This window comes from Acomys minous, assembly GCF_964271855.1.
Source record: "Acomys minous genome assembly, chromosome: 19".
Lineage (NCBI taxonomy): Eukaryota > Metazoa > Chordata > Mammalia > Rodentia > Muridae > Acomys > Acomys minous.
This window is the reverse complement of record NC_140499.1, coordinates 39,336,181-39,361,722: the sequence shown is the minus strand read 5'-3', so window position 1 is coordinate 39,361,722 and position 25,542 is coordinate 39,336,181. Positions and strand designations below refer to the sequence as shown.

The following is a 25,542-nucleotide window of genomic DNA, read 5'->3' as shown; positions in this document are numbered from 1 at the left end:
GACATTCTGAGAGTAAATAATACAAACCATTTCCTACCACAGTGCCAGGAGCAGACATGTCAAGTAGGGATTTGCTACCAGTGTACCAGGGGCCAGGATGTCCACTAGGCCTTATCTACGAGGAAGTAGGTAAAGCTAGGCGGAGGCTGACACATTGGAGTCACCATCCATGCAAATACATCTGCATATCTCTTTGATGCTCTAGCACAGAGTAGACTAGAACAGCAAGTAATCATCATCCGAGAGAGCAGGGATTGTGGAACTGTAGATGACTCTGCTCCTCTTCATGAACCAGTGACTTGTAGTTGAAAGCGCACTATGAAAGCCTGTGAGGAATGAGAGCTGGAGAAAGACAATGAGGGAATCTAAGGATACGGATGGGATGCATCCCACCTGCAGTGCGTGTAAAGACATGTGCAGACAAACAAACAAAAACTGTGACCCTATCTGGAGGAATGATCTTGGGCACTGAACTAAAAAAAACAAACAAAAAAGAAGCAAAGCAAAAGCCCACTCAGTGCAAGATGTGCTTACAAAAGTGAACAAACCATAGGTTTATATATTGAATAATTTTTTTACAAAGTTATGGTAGTCAGGAGACCAGTGGTCACATCAAGAAGCAGAATAGTTCTAGCCTCTCAGAGAGCTCTCTGGGATCCCTTCTCACCCTAGGAGTACCTATCATGCTAATGGCTGACTCTGTGCATCAGTCTGCACTCCATAGAACTAGGGAAATAATGCAACAAATACTCAATTCTCTGTCTCTGTCTCTGTTTGTCTCTCCCTCCCTCCCTCGCTCCTTCCCTCCCTCCATCCATCCTTCCTCCTTCCCTCCCTCCCTCCCTCTCGCCTTCTTTCCTTCTCTATGCCTTCATCTGCCTTAATTTTTTTTTGTCAGTGAGATTGTTGCCTAATTTCCCCCAGAAAACACGAAAACATACCTGGTTACTTTGGACAGTGACATACCTAAGAAAAGACTCCATGGACGTTCAGCTTGGTGAACCAAGGGAACCGTTACAAGACCATGAGTCAGTGACTGGTTGGTTACTTATAAGAGGGCCACTTCCAAGCCCATTGAACTGAAAGGCCCAACCCAGCATAGGTGACACTTTATAGAAACTACATCCTTAGACTCCCCATCCCACTTACAGGTGTCACCACTGAAAAGTTTCCTGTTGACCAAATTGTTCATAGCTTATAGAACCTTAAAGAAGGGCAATGACAGTCTTGAACTTTTTATATTTATTGATTCTTATATTTTTCTTTAGCTTCTGGATGCTGGCAATGATCATTAGTTTCATGAGATCCCCTCTGCTGGCTGGCAGGCAATGCTTCATTTGGAGTGAATAGTTATACAGCAGAGATCCAGCCAGTTTGTTCATTTGTGAGCATTTTGCATTTTGTTTTTCATTTTGAAATTGAGATATTTGAGCACCCTCCAAGTTGTTAATGCTGGGTACATCACACATGAAAATGTTTCTGCTGTAAACTTACATAGAGACTGAATTACTGGGTGATAGAGGAGATTTATGTCTTTAGTCAATAGATGCTGCCAAACAGTTCCTGAGACAGGTGGTCTAATGTATGCCTCTAGTCCATCCCATTTTGGGCCACTCTTACTGTAGTGATGCATTGGAGGCCTTCTTTGGTGAGTGACTCCCTGAAATATTTAGCCCAGTTTTCTACACAATAAATTTTAAGCAAAATTATAGAGGATGCTATGTAAGTAAAGTCATCTTCCTCCAGTTATCTACAGCTCATGTAACCATTGCTCTCTTCCATTAATGACTTGAAAAAATGAGGACTTTATCCTAAAAAAAACCCTGAAAAACAGATTTAAGCAACATGGAAGGAAGACAAAAAAAAAAATGTGGTAAAAATCATATTTTCATGAATAAGTCTAGATTCAAAAAATTGTACGAAGACAAAGAGTTGCTAAAGACTAGAGTGGACATGGGAAAGAAAGAGTTTTTCAAATAAGAAAAGGTTTGGAACAGTTCGGTGAGACAGATTAAATAACAGATGATTTGTGGTCAGTCAGGGACAGGAAAGATTATACAGCAAGAGCTTCAGTACCCAAGAACCTGTATATATGCAAATATATTCAAAGATAAAATAGTTGTATAAGAAAGAAAATAATTAAACTATATATTAAAAGGTCCTCCACGTTCTAGGAACAAAAAAGAACAAAAGATATTCTGAAGAGTCTGCTGAATTTTAAGGACATAAAACTATGGGGGACTAGGTATGTGTGAAGGTGTATGAGGGTCATTTCCAACTTCCTCTGCCTATAGGTTTCTGACAGGGTTGGAAAGAGCCACTTCTACCAGGGAAAGGGTGGATCCCCACTTCTCCTTCTGCTCCTCTAGACCTAATGCTCCATAGAGTCACCAGCTCTGTAGCAGAAAACCTGCTCCCTTTCCTCTCTGGCACCACCCCCCCCACACACACACAGAATCACAAAGATCTTCCCAAACCTTCCTTCCCCCAACTCACCCCACTCTCCTAGCCTTCAATAACAGCAGGCCTACCCTGAGAATGTTGGCATACTTTTCCTTACGCTGCATTACTTGGATTCTTGTATCTCTCACCCTTCTCCACACCAATCCCTCCCAACACCCCAACACCAGGTAGGAGATAGAGAACATTAGTGAGGAGAGGGGTTGTTGAGATCTCTTTAGAGTACTCCTTCCTGCTGATCAGGCATATAGAGTTTCCTGAGGCAAGGCCAATCTTTGTCCTTGTTAACAGACAGGGGATTCCACTGGCCTGCCTTCAGGGGACAGGGGTGGGGGCTGGGGGGTGGGGTGGTGAGGTGGTGGTGAGGGGGGACGCTGCCTCATCAGGTGCACCAGGTGTGTATGGGATATAAGGGCACCTGCCATCCCCAGTGCTTGCTCTGTCTCTGTCTCTGTCTCTGTCTCTGTCTCTGTCTCTGTCTCTGTCTCTGTCTCTGTCTCTGTCTCTCTCTGTCTCTCTCTGTCTCTGTCTCTGTCTCTGTCTCTGTCTCTCTCTCTCTCTCTCTCTCTCTCTCTCTCTGTGTGTGTGTGTGTGTGTGTGCACACGTGTGTCTTAAGTGCCTCCTTTCTCTCCATCTCTTCCCCCTAGCCTTCCAACCTTATAGTTCGCTCACTATCTCCATCCCTTCTCCAGACCCTCACTCCTTCCTTCCCCCAATAAACTTATACCAGATCTGTTGTGTGGTGTAATTCCTCACATGGTACACCATGGCATGGGCCCCACCATGGTACCTAGGCCACAGCATCATTATAGATCATAACAGTCGTCAGAATACGCAGCAGTCCAACAAGCTAACAAACCAGCAATCTATCAACAGCAAATGCAGCAGCAGTGGCAGAAGCAGAGGGAGCAGCAGCTACCACAGCCCCTCTTTTGGGTATCCCATTTATACAGTCTCCAGAGCCCCCAGTATTAAACTATTTGCAGCTGGCAACTATCATAACCCCGATACTGCACAAGGCAAATTATAATAACCTTCCTGAGATTAACTCAAAAACATGCATAACGTAACTAGGTTTTTAATGAAACCAAAACTCCCACTACAAGGAAACCACACTAGCTGAGCAGGCCAGGGAAACAGTGTAAAGGGTTGAAAGGAATATTTCAAGCAACTGGATCGAAAAAAAGGTTGATTGTTGGCTTTGACTTTTTAAGACCTACTTTCTTTGGGGTTCTTTAATGTCTATACCTCCCTTCCAACACACCTACCCTAGACAAGAGAGAAAAGAGGTTAATGGAAACAGGAGAAGTAGACCGTTTACGACATAGTTTCTTGGAGCAATTCCACTGGCATTGTCCAGAGAACTCCAACAGACCTGTTAAACAGCAAACCAGCAATTCAACAAAAGTGACTGCAACTGCAGCCACTGGGACCTGGAGCAGTAGCCAGAACCCGGAATCTCAAAACATCTACTGGTGTGGTTCTCTCTAGGAGTGTCTTGAAGTGATGAACAGTTAGAGTCCATACCAGGATGTTTATCAGTTGGCAAAGACCATACCCAGAAGAGGCGGTTCCTTTTCCAGTAGACAAATATCACCTGTTCTCTCACAAGTTTGTTTTCAGTGGAAAAATACCACACATCCTTACACAAGTCTGTTTCACATCCCACACTTGGGATCAAAACAAAAACATGTTTATATCTACTACAGTTGGTGTAGCCGTTTTAATATTTAACATAAAAGACTGAACCAAAGGTAATTGGAAGAGATAGGGAAAGAAACTACATACTTATCAAAGAAAAAAACCTACTAAGATGACATTTCAATTCTTAACATTTATGCCCCATACACAAGGATACCCATATTTGTAAAAGAAACACTACAACAGCTTAAATCACTGACTTTCACAAAATTATATTGGGTGATTTCAATACCTCACTCTAACCAAGAAATAGGTCATCTAAATAAAAACTAAAAAAGAAATGCCATAGCTAACATGCTATAAACCAAATGGACCTAACAGCTAATTACAGAACATTTCACACAAACACATTATTCTCTGTACTTCATAAAACTTTCTCTAAAATTAACCGTCTACTCAAACACAAACCCAGTCTCACAGATACAAAAAAAAAAAAAAAAAAAAAAAAAAAGAAAGAAAGAAAAAAGAAAAGAAAGAAAGAAAGAAAGAAAGAAAGAAAGAAAGAATGTCCTGCATCCTATAAGACCACCAGAGATGAAAGCAGGATATCAGTGACAACAAAACAACAGAAAACTTACAAATTCATGAAAATGGAACAACACTCTACTGAATGAAAAATGAGTCAAGACAGAAATTAAAGGCTTTCTAGAATTCAATGAAAATGAATGCACAGCACGCCCAAACTTACGGTACACAGTGAAAGCAATTCTAGGTGGCAAGGTCATAGCCTTAAGTGCCTACATTTAAAACAAAACAACCTAGAAGGATCTCATACAAGCATCTTAATAGCACACCAGAAAGCTCTAGAACAAAAAGAAGTAATCATATCCAAGAAGAGTAGACAGCAAGAAATAATCAAACATGGGGCTGAAGTAAATAAAATAGAAACAAAGAGAGCAATATAAAGAATCAATGAAAGAAAAATTGATTCTTTGAGAAAATCAATAAGATCAACAAATCCTTATCCAAATTAACCAAAAGACAGAGAGATGATTCAAATTAGGAAAATCAGAAATGAAAAGGAAGATATAACAACAGATACTGAGGAAATCCAGAGAATCATAAGAACATATTTTAAAAACCTATACTCCACAACATTAGAAAATCTAAATGAAATGGATAATTTCCTAGATAGATACTACTTACCAAAGTTAAATCAAGATCAAGTAAGCAATTTAAACAAACCTATAACCCCTGCTATCCCTAGTGAAATAGAAGAAGCCATTAAAATAAACTAGGACTAAATGGTTTTAGTGCAGAATTTTAGCAACCATTAAAGAAAAGTTAATGCCAGTACTCCTCAGAGTATTCCACAAAACAGAACAGAAGGAACATTGCCCAGTTCAATATTCTATGAGGCTACAGTTACCCTGATACTTAAACTGCACAAAGATCCAACAAAGAAAAACAATTACAGGCTAATTTCCTTTTTGAACATAGATACAAAATTTGTAATAAGATACTTGCAAGCTGAATCCAAGAACACATCAGAAGCCTAGTTATAATGATCAAGCTGGCTTCATCCCAGAGATGCAGATGTGTTTCAATCTATTAAAATCAATAAATATAATCCACTACATAAATAAATGTAAAGGAAAAACTCACATGGTTATCTCATTAGAGTCAGAAAAGGTCTTTGACAAAACCCAACCCCCCGTCATTGTGGAAGTAGTGGAGAAATTATGGATACAAGAGACATTCTAAACAGTTTACAGCAAGCCTATAGCCAACATGTAATTAAACTCAAAATAATTCCACTAAAATCAAGCACAAGACAAAGTTGTCCAGTCTCTCCATAACTATTCAATATAGTACTTGAAGCCTTAGCTAAAGCAATAAGACAACCGAAGGAAACCATGAGGATACAAATTTGAAAGGAAGAAGTCAAAGCATCTTTACTGGGAGATGATATGATACATAAGTGACCCTAAAAATCAAACCAGTTAATGCCTACAACTGATAAATACTTTCAGAAAAGTGCCTGGATTCAAGGTTAACTCATAAAAATCAACATCCCATCCTATACACAAATGGCAAATGGACTGAGAAAGAAATAATCAGGGACACAATACCTTTCACAAGAGCCACAAACAATATAATATACATTATCTTGGGGGTAACTCTAAGCAAGCAACTGAATGAATTTTTTTTATTAAAACTTCAAGTCTTTGAAGAAAGAAATTGTATAAGATATCAGAAGTTGGAAGTATCTCTCATCCTCATAGATTGGTAAGATTAACATAGTAAAACTGGCCATCCTACCAAAGGTGATCTAGAGATTTGATGCAGTCCCTATCAAATTTCTAACAGTTATTTATGGACATTGAATTGAAAATTCTCAACTTCATATGGAAACATAAAAAGCCTAGGGTAGCTAAAATAATTAGGAACCATAAAAGAACTGATTCATGTCCCACCATTCTTGGTCTTAAGTTGTGCTACAGAGCTATAGTAATAAGAACAGCATGGTATTGGTATAAAAACAGACACATTGATCACTGGAATCTAACCAAAGACCTAGACAGAAATCCACAAACATATGAACACTTGTTTTTTGATATTGAAGTGAGAAATACACATTTGGAAAAAAAACCAGTTTCTTCAACAAGTGGTACTGGTCTAAATGGATGTATTCAAGAAGAGGAATGAAAATAGGTCCACATTTATCACTGTACAAAACTCAACTTCATACAGATTAAAGACTTCAACATAAAGCCAGATACTGAATCAGAGAGAAGAGAAAGTGGTGAATAGTCTTTAACTCACTGGCACAGGAGAAGGCTTTCTGAACAGAGCAACAATATTGTAGGCACTAAGATCAATGTTCAATACACCAGACCTCATGAAACTGAAAAGTTTCTGTAAAGCAAAGGACACTGTCAATTGGACAAACTTTCAGCCTACAGAATACAAAGGGTTTTTTTTTTTTTTACCAACTCCACATCTGATAGAGGGCTCATATCCAAAATATATAAAGAACTCAAGAAACTAGATATAAAAAACAATAATTCAATTTGAAAATGGAGAATAGATCTGAACAAAATTCTCAATAGGTGAATTTTAAATGGCCGAGAAATACTTAGAAATGTTCTTAGCCATCAGGGAAATGCAAATCAAAACTATCATGAGATTCCATGTCATATCTGCCAGAATGGCTAAGATCAAAATCATAAGTGATAGCTCATGATGCCAAGCATGTGGCATCAGAACAGTCCTGTCTTCCTCATGGGAGTGCAAACTTGTACAACCACTCTGGAAATCAGTAGGGAGGTACCTCAGAAAGATGGGAATTGGTCTGCCTCAAAATCCATCTGTACGACTCTTGGGCCCCAAAGGATGCTACATCCTACTACAAGGACAGTTGATCACTAGGGGCCATTATGAAAAGCAGTAAATAATCTTATGTTTAGGGGTTACCACAACATGAGGAATTGGATCAAAGGGTTGCAGAGTAGGAAGATTGAGGACCACTGTCATAAAGCAACAATACGGCCATGTTCTTCCTTCACAACACGCATCTGTGCTTTAGAGAAAAATTTCCACCAAATCTTTGAGCTACACGTTAAAAACAAACTGGCATTAACATCACCTTGATAGCTTTCTTAAACATAAATTCAGGACGAAGCATTCCATCAAATTTCTGAAACCTGATGATGTAATATAGAAGAACTAAAATGAGGAATAGTCTTGTGATCATTTCATTTCTAAAAGTCTTTGGATGGTCTTTTTGTGTGTGTGTATGTGGGGTTTCTTTTACATAGTTTAATACTTTTAGAAGTTTATGAGAACAGTATAAATAGATTCTAGATACTTTTAGCCCAGGTTCTTGCAAATCTTTACACCCTCTCTATTCTATCTTATGCTGCTTTACTCTTTTTCTTTTCCTCTCTATATAAGTGAATGTGTGTGTGTGTGTGTGTGTGTGTGTGTGTGTGTGTGTGTGTGTGTAAATCAAGAATGAACAATGTACCATGTATATACACTAGGCACATATATGTATTATATATGCTAACTACATGTACATTTTCCTCATCTTTAACACTGCACACATGTAAATTGCCAGCATTACAGGGAAGCTTGTTCTTATTGGGGAGCAATATTGTTTCTAGAAACGTATAAAAATTTGGGCACATGTTTGATCACCATCATTTGATAGAAGTTGCTACTGGCTTCAAACGAACAAAGTTCATAGAGGATACACTCCATCCCATCACACACAGCAGACCTTTACAACAAATAAAGGTCAGTGCTTAGTTCAAAACCACTTACATTAAGTTGATGGACTTCCCTGCCCAAGGGAGCTCCCACACAGACTGACTCTCCCAAGCATGCTGCCGGGGTGACCTGAGAGTAAACCGACAATGCTCACCATTCTTGATTTAATACTGATTGTTGTTTCGTTCTGTTTGCTTTAGTTTCCCCTCAGTGTGATAGGGTTTGGAGTTTCCAGTCTCACAAAGGACGTGACTTTACATCATGAAATAAAGTGTTTGCTGGTGATACCTTGAAAACGCAACAATACGTATCATGTACTATTCACAAGTATTTTTAATTTTTCTCAAAACTGTTGAAGAGAAAAAAAATGCACATTGATGCCCCCATTCCCTCTAAATACTTCATTGTAAATGTTTTAGTTCCATGTATTTATTTTGGTGAAGGTAGGAGGTTGTAGGCATGGCACGGGACACTTGTGGGTGTCAGTCCTCTCCTTTCAACCTTTGCATGGGGAATCATCTTGGCAGCCCTAGAATATTTCAAAGGAAGCATTCTTTTTAATGGTCACTATAAAATTGTTAAAGCCAGAAATTTATTTTTAACATAACACTTTAATTGGCAAATCTTATGAAGATTCCTGGGATAAATTCTAAAATATTTAAAGATCTCTCTTACCAGCTCCCCTAATAATGATTTCAGAATTGAGAGCGGCCACTTAGGAGACGAACTCATTCTACGTCATCTGATTGAACCTCATCTGGAACTCATGAGCCTTACCTCAAGCAGGTCCTATGGCTTCCAAGAAAGAATTCTGTAGTTTGCTCATCTATTTAAGCCGTTCTCCTTTAATTCACACTTTTGTATTATAGTTATGCCTTCACAACTTTCTTGCCTCTCCTCACTCTGAGATAATGGTCTATTGTCCCCCCCTCCACAGCCCTCCAGGGCCATTCTCAAAGAGAAAATAGAAGCCACTAACTGGCACACCCATTTCCTATTCTATTGTTTTCTTAGAAATGAGTTAGTTTTCCTTTCCTTCCTTTCCTTTTTTTCTTTTCCTTCTTTCTTTCTTTCTTTCTTTTTTTGGCACTGGTTTCAACCCTGCCCTCAACAGCCTCCTAAAGAGTGAGACTCCTGTTATGCTGCCTATGGCTAACATGAAATGAAGGGAGTACATTTCTATGAATCACATGGCCTACTGCCATACAGAGAGATAGCACTGGGAACTCATGTTTGCCTAGATAACTGGCAAGAACAAGTCTCTCAGGGCATACAGCCAAGTGGTAGATGGGGGCGTGTCATCCACTGAGTGAATTCTAATCTCATACAGTTCTCCGAAGACATGGTTTGACTGACACAGCACAGATCCGGGAGATTGGACAAAGTCCTTGGAAACGAAACATTCAAGCAGCTGTGCTAAGTATTGGCTATCAAGGCTTCTGAAACTACTTCAAGTTTGTTAGAGAATGCCCTTGCCACATGTGTATAAAATCTGGGCTTTATATATAAGATAGAGTTCAGTAGTTTAGGCAAATAACCCATATATAAGAGCTGAGAAGGTGTGATATAACATTCTTGTGGAAAGGAGGTTCTAGCTCACGTTCTTAGAGAGAGACACGTGTCACTCGTATGACAAAGTATGTGTTTGGAACTATTGGAGTGGTATGAGCTTTCTTCTTTCTCACTTCTCCATCATTGTTGGTCTTCCTTTCATCAGTAGATCATCTGCTTTATTTTACAAACCTGAATTTGTGTTCTCACCCTCCACTTTCAACTACTGTTCATTGCCCCAACACACACACACACACACACAGAGAGAGAGAGAGAGAGAGAGAGAGAGAGAGAGAGAGAGAGAGAGAGAGAGGTGTCTATATTCACCAGCCTTTCCTCATCCTATGAACACAACCTGAGTTGAGCCTCCCCCATCTCTACCAAAGCAATTTTTATCAGTATCTTCAGTCAACTGTGTGGTCAAATCCAAGGCTAGTTTCCCAAGGCTCACTGCATCTAACCTTCCAGCAGTATCTCTTACGGTTTTCCTCTCCCTCTTCGAAACAAATTCTCCTCGTGGTTTTTAGTTTATGTTTTTCTCACCCCTTGTGATTTGCTCAGGTTAAAGGTTTGAACATGATGTATACTTGATGCCTGTCAGCTGCATAGCAGCATGTAAACAAGCAAGCTGTGGAGGCAGACTGCCTGGCTTTGAGTCCTGTCTACACCACTTCCCAACCGCTTAAAAATAGACAAGCTGCTCCCTTTCCTCCTCTATGAAATGAGGACATTATTGAGCCTACTTAGTAATACTGTGAGAATTTTATTAGTCAGATTTAACTAAAAACCATAAACTAAGCTGACATGGCGATGCACACCTATAATCCCAGCACTCAGGGAGGTGGAGGCAGGTGGATCTCTGTGAGTTTGTGGCCAGCCTGGTCTACAAAGTGAGTCCAGGACAGCCAAGGCTACACAGACAAACCCTGTTTCCTGTCTCAAAAAAAACCCAAAACAACCCAAAACAATAACTACAACATAAAACAACCAACCCCCCCAAAAAACAAACACAAATAAACAAACAAACAAACAAACCAAAACCCATAAATGACTTCGAATTTACAACATAAGCAACTTAATGTACTGACCTAGAGTAAGTGAGCCTGCTTCAACATCATGAGGACCTGAGTTTGAATCCCCAGCACTCAAGTAAAGAGCGGGTTGTGGCTGTGTGTCCATTGTAACCCTAACACTGTGTATGTGTGTTTTGTGTGGCAAGTGTGTGTGGGGGGGTAGGAACTGGAGAATTGCCATGGCTTTTTGGCTGCCAGCCTAGCTCCAGGTTTGGTGAGAGGCCCTTTCTCAAAGAAGTAGGTAGATAATTATAGACTAGGACACCCATGTCTTCCTCTGGCCTCCTCAGAGCATCATGAATATGCAACAACAGCACCCACACATGCACACACACTACACACATACCACATACAATCAGGCATACAGACAGACAGACACACTCACACATACGCAAAAAAGCTAAAGAGCCACCAAGGGATTCTGAGAAACCCTGGATTTTAGTAACAAATATTATCTACTATTTGTAAAAATAAAATAGTAATTTTAAAATCTGCTACCATAGCACATGAGATGGTATAGAGTTGGCCCTAGGTAGATCAGCTTAGCAGAATAGAGTCCGGAAACAAGCCATCATAGCTATGATCAACTGGAGTTTGAAAAGTAGCATGAAAATTCAATGTAGCAACTTTCTGGAAACTTGAGATAGACGTATTTTTGGAAATAAAAATTAAAACAAGAAGTTCAATAAATTAAACTTTAGGGAAATTAAAAGTTAAAATTTTTGTCCTCAGTGTGCTCTTTCAGAAGAAAAGGCAAGGCACAGACTGAGAGACAGTGTTCATTCGGCACACATGTGTCAGGTACTACTATCCAGGTTACAGAAAGAGCTCTTAGAACTCAGAAGTATACAAGTAAATAGGATACACCAACAAAAGACATCAAATGCAATCATATAGATGAAATCATGAAATTATTACTCTTAGCGTTAAGAAGTCAGTCGAAGAAATTTCTGTCTATGTGACCACATTTAGACCAAGGTTCCTAGAGAAACATAAGCAAAATGGCAGAGCGGACTCAGAGTCTTAGGTCTGTGGCAGCTGGGAGTCTGATTAGGACAAAGAAAACTTCACAGGTTGACTTAAAAAAAGAAACCCAACAACAACAACAACAACAACAACAACAACAACAACAACATTGTATGTAGGGCTGTTGCGATGGCTCAGCAGGTAAAGGTGCTGCCTTGCCAAGCCTGCTGGCCGGAGTTCAATACGAAGGGGAGACCCAAGTCCACAAACTTTCTCCTAACCTCCACACACCTGACATGTGTTCAGGAGATGGAGAGAGAGGGTATGTGGACGTGTGTGCATGTGCACGTGAAATACGCTTTTTAAGAATGCTAAACACATTCTATGCCTTGATTGCAATCATAATTACACAAATACATCTGTCAAGACTCCACAAACCTGATGCTTGCTGGATGAGGATTTTGTTTCTGAAGTTGATTTATGGACTTGACTGATTTATTAAGTGGTGCATTTCCTAAGGGAAGTGGATTCCAATGATGAAGATGAACTTAGCGTATCAGTGATGGATTTGTTTTTCCTTAAGATGGCTGCTCTCTTACTCTGCCCATCCTCACACAGGGAGAATGTATGTTCCTAGCTGCTGAGTGTATGATCAGAGGCCCCTCCCCTTTCTCTGACATCTCCCCTCTCCTCTCGCAGCATCCCCTCCAAACCTTCCCTGAACGTGGTGAGTTCCCACCCCCACCACAGCTGATGTGGTCTCAGCTGACATGCTTTTGCCTGGAAGATCACCGTGACACACTCTGTAGTCTGTTAACTTCTGCCCATCCCTTCAGTATGCAGGTTTACACAGCCCTCAGGACTCTTGACTGGTGACTTTTCTGCTTCATAATGAGGAGAAGCCCTGTTCAGAACTCTCACTGGCTGCCCTGATCTCTCCAGTGATATGCCTCATTAGGCAGGGCCAGGGAGCTCCTTATTGTCCCTCAGACATACTGAGGTCTCTCCGTTGTTGAGGTCTTGCTCCTCCATAAGGGTCTGTCCCCTCATCACTCTGTCAGGCTCTCCTCAAGTGCCACCTTTATGGGAATCTTCTTTTCCTCACTGTTTCATATGAAAGGCAACTTCAATAATCATGCTACTTTCTCTTTCCTATATATTTATTCTCAGCCCTTAGAACATGCACAAATATAAAATATTTAATTATGTTTTTTTCTCACATAGAGTGTGTTGGTGATTTGTTTCTTGTTATGTCTTCAAGCTCCTAAAATAATGTAGCCAGTAAATATTTATCATTTTATTACTTAACCATAACATGCTATTTATAATTTGTCATTATATAAAATATATAAGTACCATATGTACATATAAATAGTATATAAATTACACTATTATATTTAGTAGAAGGATATAGTTAACCTGTATGATCAAAAAATAAATGAATGGAATAAAAAATTCAATAGATTCATACAGTGGAATACTATATTTTTTAAGACAGTATTGTCATTTGCAACAACACAGATGGAGCCAGGGACGTTATATTAATCAACATAAGCCAGACACAGAAAGATTTATACCTTATGATGTCACTGACATGGTGCATGATTTAAGTCTGAGATGTTCCCCACTGGCTCATGTCTCGGAGAAGGTAAGGCCAGCAGGAGGAAGTAAGAGCCTGGAGGCATGCCTTTGAATCATCTTCCTGGCTGCTGGTCCCTGTCTGACCCCATCTTTCCGCTTCCTGTGGGCTTTACCCCACCTCAGGCTCCCGCCCCGCTGCTTGTCTCACTAGGCACATCAGAGGCAAGCGGGCCTGGACATCTTAGTTCTTTTAAAATGATTATTTCTTGGGTATCTGTCTCAGCTAAAGAAATCTGATTAATGCTTGTGTGGAATCTCAAAACATTGAACTTAGAGAAATAGAGAATAAAATGTTGGGGTGGGTGAGAGGTTGGGGAAATGCTGACCAAAGGACTCGATTTCAGGCAGAGAGGAAAAGACACTCAGGGCCAACAAAAGCATAGTGACCATTGTTCACATTTGAAATCTACACAGCAAGAGAATTAAGGGTTCTGATACAAAAACGGCATTTGGGTAATTGATAAGTTAATTAGCTTGATTTAAGTGCCTGTGTCAAAACACACCATGTATTCCATACATATGCCTGGTTTTTACTTGTGAATGAAAATTGTACATATAAATAAACAGTGAGTATTTATTGAATGGGTGAATGCGTGAATACAAAACCTTACTATGAACACATTAAAAGTCTCTCTCTCTCTCTCTCTCTCTCTCTCTCTCTCTCTCTCTCTCTCTCTCTCTCACACACACACACACACACACACACACACACACACACAATGCATTTTACATTTTCTTCCTTTTTGGTATGGGAATTTGATTGACTCTTTATCATGATGTTGTTTTTCTTTTGACTCCCTGAAGATCAGCAAGTGCATGGTGTCAGGGACAGCACCTTTCTTCCATCATCAATAATACATGCAAGTCAACTGCCATGCTCTCTCCCACAAAGTGAGCTCAGTTCTGTTCCACACAGAACTCCAGGAAGCCACCACTAATTGAGTGGACTTAGCAGGGAACCTGAAAACTGTTTGTTATCCTGGATGTAAATGTAAACTTTCTTTGGTTATTATTGGAGGCTTCATTTCTAAAACTGACCAACATCAGACATGGGCCCATGGGGTAGGACAGACATTCTATGGCCCTTAAAGCTTGTTCAGCTTTGTTAGGAAGAGGCAAAGAAGGCACATTGTGTCAACTAATGGCAGCTGCACATTTTATTAAATCCCCAGGGGGGAGGGCTAAAATGAAATACTCAGTTCCCCTTCATCTGTGTTTTATAAACCCCCAACTTAATTAGGTCATATTCCTTCTGAGAACCCTGAAGTCTAATCAATTACAGATCTCAGAGGCACAATGCACACTACAAATTGTTTGCTTCTTTGCTAATAACAAGAGAGCATTTTTTTTTTTTGAGCCAGGCTGTGTACCTCTTCTAAAATGAGACAATCTCTTGCTGAATTGATAACTAGAATCCTTGGTCCTAATGAGGTCTTTGGGCACGTGTGAGATATTTATTATTGCCACTTGGGCAGGGCAAGTGTAACTACAATGGAAAAGAAATCTTAGAAAATCACTAGTGTGCATTCTGCCCTGTGTCTGGACTCAAGAATTTCCTGGTGATAAGCTATTGATGATGAGGGAACTTACCAACACAAATTCTCTTTCTGATTTTGGATTCCGCTGCTGAACTTGGGGAAGGTTTCTAGCTTAACTTCTCTGCCAAGAACTGTCCTTCAAAAACTTGAATCTTGACGTCAAGCTAAGAAGGTTGGGCTTCTTCGAAAGGACTTTTTCTTATTCAGATTTAACATATTTGCAGTCTGGGACTTTAAGGAAACTGACATATTTGTTCAGTGCAATACTTGAGGTAATCCCTTTGAGTGAAATCTGTGGTATCTTAGTATTAAGAAATTTGGAATTGGGAGCATTTCGGAGGCAATGTGGAAGAAACCTAGCGCAGTGAAAACTTCCTGGAACCTGTGAGAGTGACCCTGGAGAGAGCTCCTAGAAATGGAGAAGGTGGAGCCTGAACCCGGATCTTCTGTAATCAGGCAGGGCATCCAGTGGTAGGACTGGGACATCAACCCAGCCACAAGCCTTTGACCTACACTCTATCCTGCCTAAAAGATGTGCTGGAGCAATGGTGTGAGTGGCCCACACACTGTGAAAGGAAACTGGATGGCCCAAAGATCAAACACAACTGGCGAAAGTCAATGAGATGAGAGCCTGCTATACTCACAGTTCAGTGCCTAGCCCAATTAATCATTAGTGAGACTTCCTCCAGCATCTGTTGGGAGCAGATGCAGAAAGCCACAGGCAAACATTAAGGGTAGCTCAGGGAACCCAGAGACAGAATAAAGAGAGGAAGGATTGTAGGAGCCAGAGGGTCAAGGACACCAGGAGAATAAGGCCCACAGAATCAACTAATCAGAGCTCACAGGAGCTCACAGAGCCTAAAGCAGCAAACATGGACCTTTTATGGGTCTGCTCTAGGTCCTCTGCATATATGTTATGATTGTTTAACTTAAAATTTTTGTGGGACTCATAACATTTTTGTGGGGGCGTCTCTGACTCTTTTGCCTGCACTTGGAACCCTTTTTCTCCTACCAGGTTGCCTTATCCAGCCCTCATATGAGAGTTTGTGCTTAGTCTTTTTGCGTCTTCTTATGCTGAGTTCTATTGATGTCCCTGAGAAGCCTAATTCTTCTGAAGGAAAATGGAGGAGCAGTGGTTCTGGGGGAAAGGCGAGGTGTGGGGAGAAAATTGGAGGAATGAAGGGAGGGGAAGCTGTGCTTGGAATGTATTGTACGAGAGAAGAATAAATTTTTTAAAAAAGAAGAAGAAAGAAATGCCTCCTAGTACAGCTGTAATTAAATTCCATATCACCTCAAGTTTACGGTGGCATAAGGGAGAAAGTTAATGGGATACCCATTAACATTTTAATTAGTCTTTTGGTGGTTGCTGACCCCTGATGGAATCATTTGTGAGAGGGAACACGGGTGTATCTGTTCATTGTTCACCATGATTGCCCTGCTCTTTTTAAAGGATTCTCAACGGCTTCATAGTTACAGTTTTTGATTTGTTTAATCTTCTACTGAAGCCTTGAAGAATTGATGGAGTGTGTCAGTACCCAGCAGGAAACAATGCTGAACTGACAAATGTTGTCTCAGAACCCTCAAGTGTCTGTCACTTGTTTGGATTGGTAAACTTTCAAAAATATTTTAAAAGTTTAAATTCCTAAGTTTGTGTTTTAATTCCACTTAAATTAATATAGACACAGTGACCCATTAAAATTTCATCATGATGAAATGTGTTATGTAATTCTATCATAGTTCTGAGTGGACAAAAAAGTTTTGAGGTATGTAATTTGTAAGCAGGAGGAAACAGTATAACAGATTTGCCCTTGAAGATGGTTGAAAGGGCAGCAAAATGTCTCAGTGGTGGAGATGCTTACCACCAAGCTTGACAACTTGAAGGAATGATCCTTGAGGATGTACATGGTGCTAAGCTGCCTTCTAACGTCCACATGCCTGTCATGGCATGTGAACCTCCTTTCAAAATATAAGTTGAAAACAATGGGTTGAATACTCACTCAAACAACACCAGTGGATTAAGGGCTTTCGTGTATTTTCTTATCCTACTTATAATGGTGTGCTAGTATGCAATACAGAGGTAATGTTATCTTAAATCATTGCACTTTGGCCTGGCACTTTGAACCTGAACTCTTGAGGCAGTCGGAATTCACTTCGAATAATTAACCCTTTAGATTCCAAAAAATATGACTCTGGGAAAAGCTTTCACAGCTTGGTGATCAGTATCCTTGTCTCTAAAATGTGACTGGTCTTCTTCTGAGGGTAAAACTGTTTTCTATGTAGCTAGTGCATCATCACCTTCATTCCTCAGCCTGTTTTCTCCACCTGACCTCACTGCTTGCCCAACTCCAGATCTTTGCATGGCCATTTCCTTTTGCCATTCAGTTCTCATCTCATCACAGAGGTAGCCACCTAGCTAAAGAGATGTGTAACCCTTCACCAGGCACAGTGTCCTGCATCAGAACATCTTCCAGCCTTCTTAGCTGGTATTCCTGGGCACAACTACCTGTTGTGTCTTTTTCATTGTGGGTATTTTTCTTGCTGTATATTTTCAGAATGGAAAATTCCAGAGACTGACCTTAGATAGGATCAAATGAATGACTAGATGGTGGACCTCACCTCCTTTAGCTGCATTCATTGACATCTCAAGAAGAAAGAAAAATAAGCTTTCCAGATAGGCATCTGCATGCACAAATATATTTACAGAAATCAGTAATCATAGTAGATAACTTTTAACAAGACAGAGAAGTGTATCTCCTGTATTTGTATGCTGTTAGAAAGGCATTGTATGTATGTATTTGTATATATACATATACAGATATATGATAATTTATACACACATATATATACACAGTATGTATATATATATGTGTATATATATATATATACACACACACACACATACATACACACTGAACAACCTCTTTGAGTACTCTGCTAAGGATTCAGCTAGTAGTTGGAGTTAAAATGCAGAAAAATAGAGTTCATCTGCTTTTACAACTTAGCTGATTGCATCAGCATGGGAAGCCATTTATGCATTTACCCTGCTGCTTTAAGTCAGCTCTAACTTTACTGGCTATTAAAATGCTGCATAGGTCCAGTGTTAAGGGATTCTGTGGAGGGAAGCTTAAGGCAAAGAACTTGATGATGAAGGTATTATAGTTCAGCCATAACCATCGAACTGAGGCTTTCAGACCAGACAAAGAATGGCATACAGGGAAGACAACTCAAGTGAACAGAGCCAGGAAGTCCTGCTGCTCCGTGTGTCCTGGGAGAGCAGAGGTGGGGAGCAGAAGCACCAAGAGCCTTCAAGGCTAAACAAGCATAGGAGAAGTTGCAGAGGCTGGCAAGGTAAACTGGAACCATAAAGCCCTGCTAATGCCTTGCCCAGGTCTTAGGGCCTTTGGCTGTAGGCAACATCGGGTGTAGATGGATCAACTCTACAGTGTAGAAATGTCTTCTGCATGGCTGTGTAGAAGAGAAGAGAGATACTGAAGCCTTGAGAGCAGCACAGCAATCCAGCCCGGAACCAAGAAGAAAAGATGGGTTGGGTGGGAATTAAGTTCAGGTAGCATTGGAGACCCAAAGGATGATTCTGGAAATGGCTAAGAACATTCACAGTTAGGAATACAAGGAGAGAATGGTCAAGGCATTGAGCTTGGAAAACATCCAGACTTACCAATTGTGCATGTGTGCGTGCATGTGCATGCGTGCGTGTGTGTGCGCGTGAGAGTGTGTGTGTGTGTGTGTGTGTGTGTGTGTGTGTAGGTGCACTAGTGGAGGTCAGAGGGAAAACTTGTAGGCATTGGCTCTCTCCTTCCGCCGTGTGAATCCCCAGCATTGAACTCAGGTGGTCAGGCTTGGCAGCTAGTACCTTTATCTGCTGAGCTAGCTCACTGGCCCAGGTTGGTTAATCTTCTGGTACTTTAATCTTTGAGACAATGCTGTTAAAAATATATTTATTATCCTAGTGGATGTGAAGTGAATCTGTTGTAAATATTTGCTGCATTTTCAGCTCTGTACAAAGAGTGAGGGAGGAAATATCAGCAACAGGCCCCCAGAATTTTGTGTGTCCCTAGCTCTATTTACTGAAAAATCACATCTAGATACCAGGATGACTAGATTAGGCTAGCTAATCTTCAGAGGTTCATTTTTTTTCTCACTAAAAAGCTTTAGACTTTTAGGGCCAATGTTGACAAAGTAATTTGTTACTCAAATAATTAATGACTTTTTAATTGTTGATTGTGACCACACATTGGGACACTCTTGACAGTGAATTAACTATTTAGGCCTCATTTTACAAAATAGTTGCTGTTGCTGTCAGATCTGTTGCACAAATCTCATAGTCACTCATGGGTGAAGGTCAGACTGAAACCATACCATCTGGTGCCATAATTCCTTCATTGTTCTTTCTCTCTCCTTCTCCCTCTCCCTTCCCCTCCCTCCCTCCCTCTCTCCTCTCCTTCTCTCTCCCCCTCCCTCCTTCCCTCTTTCTCTCTGTTTCTCTTTTCTCTCTTTCTCTCTGTCTCTGTCTCTCTGTCTTTCTCTGTCTCTCTCTCTGTCTCTGTCTCTCTCTGTCTCTCCGTCTCTCTCTCTCTCTCTCTCTCTCTCTCTCTCTCTCTCTCTCTGTTTCTGTCTCTGTCTCTCTCTCTCTCTCCCTTTCTTTCCTGGGGTGGAATCCAAAGCTTTGTACATACTTGACTAGCTCTCTACTGGTGAACTCAGCCCCAGCCTTAATGCCAAAATCCTGATACCTGGCTATTAATCTCTACCAAAAAAAACAAAATTATCCTCTTGAAATTTACTAGGATTCCTTTTTTTTATACAAAGTTTCACCAGTTCTCCAGAATTCAGTTGTCATAATCTATGGCATCAAGTTTAAAACATGTAATCCAGAGTGTTGGGTATGGTGTCACACTCTTGTAATCCCAACACTTGGGAAACCAGTTGGGCCCAATAGTAAGATTCTGTAGGTGTGGGGTAGGGATAAAAAAATAAAAGAAGAAAATCAAATAAAAAACCCATCAAAGTTTATATTTGACCATCATAGAAGCACAGTTGGACTATGTGACATATCACATGACTTCTCCATGATGTATGGTAGCCATAGTGGGTACTACACTGAGTGACATTTTCACTGTCTGGCAGATATGTGTCACTGATATTCTGCTCCATCTTTCAGAAAGCTGATTTTTTTTTTTTTTTTGCCTTTTCCTGAAGTCCTATCTGAGAACCAAAGCCTCCTCTGGTAAGACAACTTAAATATTTGAATACAGCCCTCATGTTCAGTAGATCTATATTCTGCCAGCTAAAAACTTCCACTTTTATGGCTGTTTCTTAAATTGCATGGTTTGGGGCTGTTTAATGGTCTTTCCGATGCTTTCAAAGATATATGTTGCAATTCCCACCTTCCCCCAATAGTAATTGTACCACAAATAAAACCATTTTATCCCTCATTATATAACATTCTCTGCATTTACAGTATATACACATATCAATGTGCACCTCTGTAAGAAATATATCCATTTTACAAATATTTCTTTTTCTATGTTGTAATGGAAGTTTCGGTTTCTTTAAAAAACTCAGTTACGTTATATAAACATGTTTTTGTCTTAATTCCAGGTGTGAGACATGGGACTGATTCAGATTGTCCACAGCAGCAAACTACTTGCCTCTTGCTGGCTTTGAGAGGGGCTCTTTGCCAGCTGCAGATAGTTTAATTCTGAGAATTCTGGAGAGAGAATAAATACCAGAGCCAGAGAGAGACTAGGGTCTCAGAGAAGGAAGATGAATGCTGCTCTCCCCTCCCTGCTGCTCCTGGTTGCTGTTTATGCCCTTTGATGAGAAGAAGTTGGAGCTATCCTAAACGGAGGATTGGACTTGCCCCAAGGAACCACAGCAGGAAGCACCTAAGGAAAACTCCGCCCCCTCTCCTCACTAACCTTTCCCTCCTGCTTGGTGTTGGGGTGATAGGAGGAATAAGGGGTGGAAAAGGGAGGGAGCAGCATAAGAAGCTAAATTAAAATAGGTAATAAAAATATATAACCTTCTCTGTGTCATGCTCAAATTCCTAAATTGCTTAACCAAAATACTATCAAGGCAATACCAACAACATAGCCACATATCAACAATATGAGTAATCCCATAACCGAGAAAGAGTGAAATGATATTTATGCATGAAAGTGAACTCAACAATATTTATGTCTTTGTTTACAACTTATTGCTCACTTCTCAGATGTCTAACCTTAGTTTTTCTAGTGAAAACAATATAAATCATTGCACATAGAAAACTAACTGTGAAAGTGGATGAGAGAATGGATGAAAAACACAGGTTCTATCAACAAAGATCAGATTCTCAGGTTTCAAGCAAATTTAAGCAGTCACTGTTATTTTTAAAAATGAAATTGAACTACTTACCGTCAAAAGTTGGTGTTCAATGAACGTCCCAAATTGAGGCTCTATGGATGTGTGACAGCCTTTCCCAGCAGCGAGTCACAAATCCACCCCAGTGTAAACTCTCACCACCGCAGACAAAAACTCCTGTTGAGCAAGGGAATCCCACTTTTCAACCTCAAGCAATGGCCATCAATGGTCAGCATTCATTCGTGGTGAGGGGGCCACACCATTGTTCCAAGGCTGAAACCCACGAGCTTTTGTCTCACAGCTACATTCCACGTAGTCCCAAACTCTGGTCTTCTGAGTCCAATCTCCAAGAGCGCCTCTGTGTTCTCATGTCAGCGATTTCTGAAGTTGTAAATTCCCTGCCCGGCGTTTTCACTCCCACGAATAAAAGGCTGGCATGTCTTTGGAGGAGATGTTTTTACTTTGTTGGGACTCCCTGTCCCTGCCTATCCTCTAGGCTGCCTTACCGCTAAGGTCATTTATACGTTTCCTTGAAGACCAATGTGTTCTTTTCTTTTTTCTTTGCCTTCGCTCGGGTCTTCTCTGCCTGGCTGCTGTGAGACGGCACAGACTGTTCTCTTTCAGAACCCTGCCTTCTGGGCCAGCACTCCCCAACACACATCTCTCAAAAAGTGCCCACTGTAATTAATGTACTTTTGAGCCATTGTTTCACTTCATGATAATTTCTGAAGATTTTAAAACAAAGCTATCCCATAAACACAAAATGTTGAATTGATAAAGCTAAGAAGCAGATGTGGATCGTGAGAACTGAAGTCTCTCTCTCATGGGAAGTTTCTCCCATGATCTCTAACGTTCTGTAAAACAGACATTGTGCTCTGGGCTGAAAATTAGTGCCCCTTCAAAATGCAGACATCAGGATATGGGATCTTTAGGAAGTCACTAGTTAGTTTACGGTGGAGACATCATGAGATTTATTAGTGTCTGCTGTAGTCTGGATGTTTGTTTCTAATATCAAATTCATCTCACGGAGTGCTAGCCTTCAAGCTGACCAGAAAGGAGCCTTCAAGAAGTGATTGGATCAGGAGAGCTTAGGCATTCATTGAATTAGTACCCTATCAAGGAAGGTCCTAGAAAACTGGTCCAGGCAATGCATGTGGACCTCAAAGTTGTTCGTTACTACACTGCCAGACGACAAGCTTCTTGACTTCTGCAAATATAGACAATAATGTTGTTTGTCACAAATTACCCAGCTTAAAGTACGGTCGGCTTACCTCATTCTCAGGTTCTACATTTCTAGATTAAGCCAAATGTAGATTGAAAAACATTTGAAAGCATATGGATTGTGTTCTGAACACAGATTCTTTGTTATCATTATCTAAGTGACAGAACAACTATTTGCATAATATTTTATCAGGTTATGTATTACAAGCTAGAGATGGCTTAAAGTGCACACACAGGAGGAGGTAGATAGATAGAAGTGAATTCTATACTATTTTACATAACTGAGATTTCTACTAAAAGACTGGGGTGCCCAGTGCTGGAACTGGCCCCTGTGGATTCTGAGGAATGACGGTATTCTGTGATAGCAGCCCAAATGGATGGACAATACCCTTACAAGAAGGAATCCAAAAGAGTTCCTGGGTTAGTTAATTTTCTTGTTTCTATGACATGAGCCACCATCAAACCCGGCCACTCACAGTTGTTGTTTTTTTTATGTCCTCTTGTGTATGGAACTCTAGAATGTCTCCCCATTTGATTACAACACTAGTAAGTGGGCTTGTCAGACTTTGCTGGTGTGCTGGATAGTTTTATGTCAACTTGGCACCATGTAGAGTCATCAGAGGAGGTTTCTCAATTGAGAAATTACTTCCGTAAGATTGGGTTATAGTGAGCTTGAAGGGCATTTTCTTAATTGATGATTGAAGGGGGAGGGCCAAGCCCTTAGTGGGTGGTGCCATCCCCGGGCTGGTGGCCATGAGTTTCATAAGGCAAGCAGGCTGAGAAGCTATGGAGAGCAAGCTGGTAAGCAGCGTGTCTCCATGACCTTTACATCAATTCCTCCTTGCCCTGCTTGAGTTCCTGCCCTGACTTCCTGGGATGATGAACAGCAATGTGGAAGTGTAAGCCAAATAAACCCTTTCATCCTCCATTTGCTTCCGCCGTGGCGTTTTATCAAAGGAACAGTAACTCTAACTGAGACAGCTGGTGACGAGTGTGAGTGAGTCCTTACGGAGGTAGGCTAGACAATTCCAGATTGCTCAAATCTCTGAAAGGCCAGAACCACTCAAAAGAGAGAACCCGGGCCTGGTAGTAGATTCCACAGAGATTCTCAAAGCAGCCGTCACGGTTCTGTCCTTACCATCGTAATTTGCCCTGATGGAAACATGGTGTATATGGGCAGGGGAAAGTCCACACCAAGGCAGTGAAGTTCTTCATCACGTTTGGTAGATAAGAAGGGCACATACCAGCCACAGGATCCTCACATCTGTGGGCTTCTGAGAAGTGTTGCTGTGCCTCCTGCCACAAACTGCAGCTTGCTTCCTAGTTCTCCTCCATCTCTGGAAATTTTGCCACAGTTTCTTTCCTATATAAAAATAATCTGATATCTAATCAATGAATCTGATAAGACTTTACAAGGTCTCCAGGAGAGCTATTGATTTCATACCAGAGTTGATCTGAGTAGTGCTGATGTTTAAGAGGGATTGCCAGCTATATGTGCTGGTTGTACTTGCTCAAAACGCATACATTGAAGACCCATCTCCAATGTCATAGATAGGGACTATACTTAGAGGTGGGGCCGTGAAAGAAGTAACTAAGGTAAGAAGAGATTATACAGATGGCCACTAATGCAGTGTTGCTGGAACCCTTCCAAGAAGAGACACCAGGGTTTGAAAGCAGCAGAGGAAAAGTCATGGGAAGGCACAGTGAGGAGGCAATGATCTGTAAACTTCAGTCCACCTTGACCTTGAATTTACAGCCTCCAGAGCTGAAAGAAAATCAGTTCCTGATGGTTAAGCCATCCAGAAGGCTGTGGCACTTGTTGGGGCTTCCCTACCAAACCCAGACAATATATTTAAATGAAGCAAACAGGCATTTGAAGGACATTGAATGCCTGTCAACTTAAATGAGACTAAAGTGAAAAAACCACACACACACACACACACACACACACAATCTATACATATTTGCTTATTTTGATAAGTGAAAATATATCTGTCTTAAAATACAGTGTTTAATATCAAATTGATAGGTAAAGAGAAAAACTAACATGTATTTTAAATGACTCTTAAATTCTTTGACAGTTTCCTACATGTATGTAATAAAGTTTAGTCACTTTCATTCCTCATTACCCTCATTTATAACCTACTGTCTCCTTCTAAAATCTTTCTTCTCAACAAGTCCTGTTACTTGGTGTGTGTGTGTGTGTGTGTGTGTGTGTGTGTGTGTGTGCGCATCCCATTGATTTTAATTAGGGTTGTTTGCATGAGTATGAGGTGGGGGGTTATTTATTGGAGCACAGACAACTAAGTGGTTACACCACTGATGAAAGTGACAATGCCTCCTTCAGTAGCCATTAACTGCCAATAGTCCTTTAAGGAGTTAGAGACGAATTTCAATTCAGAACATGGCTGCTCTGGCAAGGATCACATTTAAGACCATCTAGATCTGTGTGATGTGGCTGGAATGCAGACTCGCTGGGTGGTGATAGCACATGCCTTTAATCCCAGGAGACAGAGGCAAGCAGATTTCTGATAGAACAAATTAAATTCAGGTAAAGAAAAGCTTAGGTCCAGGCATAGTGGTACCCATCTTTTGTTTTGTTTTGTTTCGGCTTGGTTTGGTTTTGGTTTTTCAATACAGGGTCTCTCTGTATAGCCTTGGCTGTCCTGGGCTCACTTTGAAGACCAGGCTGGCCTCGAACCCACAGCTATCTACCTGCTTCTGCCTCCCGAGTGCTGGGATTAAAGGCATGCACCACTGTGCCTGGCAGTGTTGCACAGCTTTAATCCCAAACAAAGAAGGTAAAGTTAGTTTC

The 25,542-nt window shown here is 40.7% G+C and overlaps 1 protein-coding gene across 1 annotated transcript in view; it reads right to left on the bottom strand.

Annotated features, from left to right (window-relative positions):
• The window catches only part of MME (membrane metalloendopeptidase), a 132,280-nt gene extending 110,425 nt beyond the window's left edge, over positions 1–21,855 (bottom strand). Inside the window, exon 1 of the mRNA XM_084769748.1 lies at positions 21,561–21,855. The gene's annotated coding sequence lies outside the window, so the exon portion shown is untranslated. The remainder of the gene's footprint in view (positions 1–21,560) is intronic.
• Positions 21,856–25,542: the final 3,687 nt, after the last annotated feature.